Raw genomic sequence first — 7,500 nt, forward strand, 5'->3', positions numbered from 1 at the left:
ATATATACATATATATATACATATATATATATGTATGTATATATGTACATATGTATATATGTTCATATATATATGTGTATATATATATATATATACATATATATATATATGTGTGTGTGTGTGTGTGTGTGTGTGTGTGTGTGTGTATGTGTGTGTGTGTGTGTGTGTGTGTGTGTGTGTGTGTGTGTGTGTGTGTGTGTGTGTGTGTGTGTGTGTGTGTGTGTGTGTGTGTGAGTGGGTGGGTGTGGGTGTGTGGGTGTGTGGGTGTGTTTGTGTGTGTACATCTATACACACACACACACACACACACACACACACATACGAATTTAAGAGCAAACTAGACACTATGAGATACAAAGACGGGCCTTCACGAGCGTAGCTCCCCTTCCTGTAAGATACAACTAAGTAAACGCACACGCACGCACACACACACACACAGACACACACACACACACACACACACAAACACATACACACACACACACACACACACACACACACACACACACACACACACACACACACACACACACACACACACACACAGTATTATCTCCATGACCATGGAGAGAGGAGTCATAACGTCTGTATGAAAGGAAAGGCCGGTACCATTTTCCTGGTTTCTCCAGCTGCTAGACAACCGATGGCCTCCTTATTAATATGGACGACGTCTTCCGAGTTATATTTAGAAGACTTTCCTCCAACCCTTTGCAGAGGAGGGGGTAGGGGGTAGGTGAATGACTTCAACTGAATAAAATCACCTGGCGACAGTACAATAACCACTAAACCTCTTAAACTCAGTGAGAAGTTTATTCCAGGTCAGCTCGATGTGTTTAACCCCTCCGCTTCGGAAAGGACGTGAAAGAAAAGAAGAGCGTAAGGATGAAGGGGATTGAAAGAGACCGTGAGGCCTACACTTGATAGTTCCATGTCCTTTATCACCTTTCATCTCTATCCATGAAGTTATCTAGTCTTCTCTTAAAATAACCAATTGCTTCAGCTCTCGGTACATGGGGATTAAGTCTGTTCCATTCGTTAACCACGATGTTGTTGGTAAACCAGTTCTTGTCTATTTCCTTCTTAAACCTAAATTAATCCAATTTAAGCCAATTACTGCGAGTTCTGCCCTGCAGGGCTTATGTTTGGAAGGTGACACCTTTCAGATGACAATTTAGTGTCAGTGGAACGGCGGGGTTAATCTGTCATACTGTCACGTACTGGTAACGAGGTACTGATCACGTGACACAACGGCATGCGTAACTTAAAACGTCTAACTGCTCATGACAAAATTGTACCTTTATCATGCCTGCCGCCAGGCGATTTTATTCATCTCTGTAGCACCCTCCCCCTCCGTGTGGTCGACGCTTTCTTTGTGTATTACGATTTCAGTCGTTTATTCTACCTGCCGTCAGGCGATTTTATTCAACAGGAGAAGAACCCGGGTCCGCATATATGGGTTATACACAGATCGAATCAATCTTCATTTATCCTTTCGTTTAGCCTTATTCTAATATTCATTCAGATTGTCGTCAGGTGATTTTAGTCTGATAAAGATGAAGAGAAAGTTAAAGATAAAGAACAAATGTAAACATAAAGAACAAATATAAAGATAAGGAGCAAATAGTTAAAGATAAAGACTAAATATAAGAATAAAGATAAAGATAAAGACGAATATATAGATAAAAAGCAAAGAGAAAGATAAGGCTGGATAAAGATAAAGAAAAAAGATAAAAAGTAAAGATAAACATAAATATACAGATAAAGATAAAGAAAAAATATAAAGATAAAGAAAAAGAAAAAGATAAAGGTAAAGTTGAAAATAAAAATAAAGATGCAGGTATAAAGGTTCAAGATACAGATAAAAATAAAAATAAAGAACATCAACGTAGCTGGGATATATGAAGGAAACCGCCCCCCTCCCCCCCTCCCCAGAATTCCAAATTCCCGGGGGGGGGGGGGTTATTGCGTGTGCGCGTACTCGGAAGTTGTTGAACTGGATTTGTTTGCGAGCGTTGTCTAAGAGACCCCATCCACGATAAGATCTGGTCTTCAAGCCGCCCGGGCGACCTCAAGGCCAGATTGCACCGTGGATGGGGGGGACCTAAGGCATCAGGTGAGCTTGACAGGGTGCTAACATACGTACATAAGGAGCCTTACGACCAGCAACACCGATTTTTGTTGTCCCTGCCACCCGGGCTTTGAACTCTGGTCTATTCCATGAGTGAGACAAGCGCGTAACCACTGAGCCATTCGGGGCTCCTAAGAACGCTGTCTGATACATTTCCATAGAGAAATCTATGGCAGAGGTACTTGGATGACTTAGGAAAGATGACTTAAACATTTAAGTCTGCAGTGAGGAAAAGTGACTGTTACAGAAATCCGCCCCTTATCATGTTACTACAATTTGAACCATTGGGCATCCATTACGGTAACATTTTATATACAATTAAGTCTTAATAAATTAATATTCTATATTCCGTGTCAGATTAAAGGAGGTACGGGTCGATGGTCTGAGGAAAAAGGTACAAAGGATTACAAAGGGTTACAGTGGAAGAGTATTCCGAAAAGAGACCTTTTGGTCCATAACAAGGTCGGTTAAGATCTATAGGGGAAAAAGTGGGTTAGGCTACGACGCCTGAGGTGAGCGTTAACTTAACTAAAAACAATGCGACACGAACTCAGTCAAGGCCCGTCAGCCTAAGGATTAACCCTCTTCAATGTCTGAGATTAACCTTCTTCAATGTCGGAGGTTAACCCTCTTCAATGTCTGAGTTTAACCTTCTTCATTGTCGGAGGTTTCCTTCAAAACCGCCTGTCGATGAAAGGTAACCAGAAGAAAAAGTGCTCATCGACTGGCAGTGGAAGGGTCGGGCACGTTTTTCTTGAAGAAGTACGTTGAGGGATTTTCGAAACAAAATGATGGTTTTGATATTCAAAGGACCTAAGGTCGATATCCAAAGGTCATCGTATGTATGTATGTATGTATGTATGTATGTATGTATGTATGTATGTATGTATGTATGTATGTATGCATGTATGTATGCATGTATGTATATATATGTATATATATATACATATATATATGTATATATATATATACATATAAATATACATATATAGACATATGAATATATATACCTGTATATATAAATATATATATATATATATATATATATATATATTAACAACTACAAAGCAATTTAATTCTAAGCCATCAACATAGGGAGACCCAATGGAGGCCGCATGCAGAAATTGAAGTGCGGTACTGCCAAGGACTCGAACCCAGCATCCACATGACAAATGTCGTAGTGACTTACCAACTACATATATATATATATATATATATATATATATATGTATATATATACATATATATATACATATATATATATGTATATATATATATATATATATATATATATATTCATATATGTATATGTATATGTATATATATATATATGTATATTGACTATATTATGACAAATAAAATTGAAGGTGAAAGAAGTTGACGAGGAGAAATGGGAGAATTTTACGCCTTAACGTTTCGACCCGCTGGGTCTTGATCACAAAGCTAACAACTCAAACGTAACCGGATATTTTATACACGGACGGGTCATCTTATGGGACGCTTCGGAGAGCTTGTTATTTTATCTGCGTATTCTTTTATTATTAATAAGCTTGTGGCTTTTGCTAAACATATAAATCCTTCTCTATGGTTAATGTTGTTATTAGTGTTGATATATGCTGCCTCAATTGTCTTCCTTAGTTTCTTGGATGATCCTTTATTTAATACGGTTATGTTGTTCCAGTCCGGAAGGTGACCATGTTTATCCACATGTATTACTATGGAGTTAGATGTCCTATGGGCTTTTACGTCATTTTTATGTTCATATATCCTTTTATTAAGTCCGCGACCAGATTCACCAAAATATGAAGAGGGACAGCTTTTACACGGGATTTTATAAACAACGCTGTTTTCGTTAGTGGGATTATTGTCGCTACGTGTTACCAAATGTCCTACTTTGCTACCTGACGTCCTGGCTATTTTGATACCCGCTTTTAGAAGAAAAGTGTCTAGGTATGAATTAACATTAGAGTTTGGTACTGTGATATATCTGGTTTCATTATTACGTTTATTATCATTCTTATTTTTATTTTCATCTTTACTTTTGTTAATTATTTCTTTGGCTTTCTTTTTCAACCTACATAAGAGACCTTTTGGATATTTGAGTTTGATGAAAGTCTCAGTAATATGTTGTAATTCAGGATCTAGAAATTCTTTACTGCATATACGAAATGCTCTGAGGAAGAAACCTATTATAATACCTGTTTTAGTTCTGTCATCATGTCCTGAGTAGAAGTGTATATAGTCTTCTTTATTGGTGGGTTTCCGGTATACTGAAAATTTCACATTTTTATCTATTCTATGGATAATTGTGTCTAAGAAAGGTAATTTTCCGTTATTTTCATTTTCTGCAGTAAATTGTATATTTTCATTTACACTGTTTAATCTCCTGAGTTTGTTATTAATGTCTGTATCTCTAGGTACAATTACGAGTATGTCATCAACATACCTAAACCATTTACTATTCCTACCTATTATAGTCATGGTTTAGGTATGTTGATGACATACTCGTAATTGTACCTAGAGATACAGACATTAATAACAAACTCAGGAGATTAAACAGTGTAAATGAAAATATACAATTTACTGCAGAAAATAAAAATAACGGAAAATTACCTTTCTTAGACACAATTATCCATAGAATAGATAAAAATGTGAAATTTTCAGTATACCGGAAACCCACCAATAAAGAAGACTATATACACTTCTACTCAGGACATGATGACAGAACTAAAACAGGTATTATAATAGGTTTCTTCCTCAGAGCATTTCGTATATGCAGTAAAGAATTTCTAGATCCTGAATTACAACATATTACTGAGACTTTCATCAAACTCAAATATCCAAAAGGTCTCTTATGTAGGTTGAAAAAGAAAGCCAAAGAAATAATTAACAAAAGTAAAGATGAAAATAAAAATAAGAATGATAATAAACGTAATAATGAAACCAGATATATCACAGTACCAAACTCTAATGTTAATTCATACCTAGACACTTTTCTTCTAAAAGCGGGTATCAAAATAGCCAGGACGTCAGGTAGCAAAGTAGGACATTTGGTAACACGTAGCGACAATAATCCCACTAACGAAAACAGCGTTGTTTATAAAATCCCGTGTAAAAGCTGTCCCTCTTCATATTTTGGTGAATCTGGTCGCGGACTTAAAAGGATATATGAACATAAAAATGACGTAAAAGCCCATAGGACATCTAACTCCATAGTAATACATGTGGATAAACATGGTCACCTTCCGGACTGGAACAACACAACCGTATTAAATAAAGGATCATCCAAGAAACTAAGGAAGACAATTGAGGCAGCATATATCAACACTAATAACAACATTAACCATAGAGAAGGATTTATATGTTTAGCAAAAGCCACAAGCTTATTAATAATAAAAGAATACGCAGATAAAATAACAAGCTCTCCGAAGCGTCCCATAAGATGACCCGTCCGTGTATAAAATATCCGGTTACGTTTGAGTTGTTAGCTTTGTGATCAAGACCCAGCGGGTCGAAACGTTAAGGCGTAAAATTCTCCCATTTCTCCTCGTCAACTTCTTTCACCTTCAATTATATATGTATATATATGTATGTATATATATATATATATATATATATATATACACATATATATATTCAATCTATTCTAACAAATATTCTTCAGAGTATTCCATGATGTAAATGTTTACAAGAACGGAAGAGGGAGGGAGGTACGATTACCTGGGTCAGGCATGTAGACGATGTTCACTGTTTCTGGCTCAGTAACTTCCCCATTAAGGAAATCCTGGTTAAGATAAACTCTCTTAGTTGCTTCCATCAAACTCACCCACGGAAGAGGAAAATTATAATAGTTTGACCTCTTTAGATGTAGAAGTGACCCGGGACAAGGAAGTTTGTATGGTGAAAGTTCACAGAAAACCCACAAATATTTTGTGTTATGTTCATTACTATTCTATCATATATAATGTATATGCATACACATATAATTATATATATAAATATATATATATATATACATATGTGTATATATATATATACATATATATATATATATGTGTACATATATATATATATATATATATATATATACATATACACATGTGTACATATACATATATATATACATATTTATGCATATATATATATATATATATATATATATATATATATGCACATATATGTGTGTGTAATTATATATATGTATATATATATATATATAAATATATACATGTGTGTGTGTTTGTGTGTGTGTGTGTGTGTATGTGTGTGTGCGTGCGTGTGTGAGTGTGTGCGTGCGTGCGTGTGTGTGTGTGTGTGTGTGTGTGTGTGTGTGTGTGTGTGTGTGTGTGTGTGTGTGTGTGTGCGTGCTTCTGTGTGTTTGTGCATGTGCATATATATATACATATATATATATGTATATATATACATTATATATATAATACATTAAATCGAAAGAGGGGAGCAAAGGAAAGAGGAAATTATGATTAAGGTTAGGATTAGGATTATAAGTTGGATCAAGGGAAGGATTACGATTATAAGGGAAGGAGGAAGAGAAACAGAGAAAGGCAAGAAGAGAGGCACGAGAGAAGGAGTTTACTTATATATACATATATAATATATATATATATGTATATATATATATAAATATATATATATGTATATGTATATATATATATATATATATATATCTGTGTGTGTATGTGTGTGTGTGTGTGTGTGTGTGTGTGTGTGTGTGTGTGTGTGTGTGTGTGTGTGTGTGTGTGTGTGTGTGTGTGTGTGTGTGTGTGTGTGTGTGTGTGTATGTTTCGTTTGCTAGAACCAGCGTTTTTATACTTGAGGACAGTACTGAAGAGATAACGTCATACAGGTGATACAGAGGAGATGAGTTTTAAAAAGGATAGCAAAACGGAAAGAAAGAAGAGATTAAAAGCCAAGGGAGAAGGAGAGGGTGTAAGGGAATGAGGAAGGTTGAGTGTCAGACGGTTTTTTTGTGTTTTTGATTACAAGTGAGCGGAGAGGCGAGGCAAGAAGCCACATCAAACCATTCTCTTTACTTTTATTGAAGATAAATAACAGAGATTCGTGGGTTGGCCACCCATTCTTTTGGGGGGGAAGAAGTGTTATTTTCACCAATCCGTAACTGGCAAAGAATTATCTGTCAACATAGGAAGCGCGGATATCACGCGGACCTCAACTTCAACCCTCTGTTTTCAGCTCTCCGTAGTTTTCTCCATCTGTAGAAACTTCGATCAATGTCATACGGAACGGAGTTGCTGAAGAAAGCAGGTGAGGCCATGGTTTTTGTGCTGCTTGTGTTGCCTGGCGTTTGGCAGTCTGGTGCCGTTCTCTGTGGCTGGGAAAAACGGGTCTGG

The 7,500-nt window shown here is 36.2% G+C and overlaps 1 protein-coding gene across 1 annotated transcript in view; it reads left to right on the plus strand.

Annotated features, from left to right (window-relative positions):
* The window catches only part of LOC143025274 (podocan-like), a 59,185-nt gene that overhangs the window by 23,644 nt on the left and 28,041 nt on the right, over window positions 1-7,500 (plus strand). The gene's annotated exons all lie outside the window — the stretch shown is intronic.

This window comes from Oratosquilla oratoria, chromosome 5 (assembly GCF_046742065.1).
Source record: "Oratosquilla oratoria isolate Oo_2021 chromosome 5, ASM4674206v1, whole genome shotgun sequence".
In the NCBI taxonomy this organism is placed as follows: Eukaryota; Metazoa; Arthropoda; class Malacostraca; order Stomatopoda; family Squillidae; genus Oratosquilla; species Oratosquilla oratoria.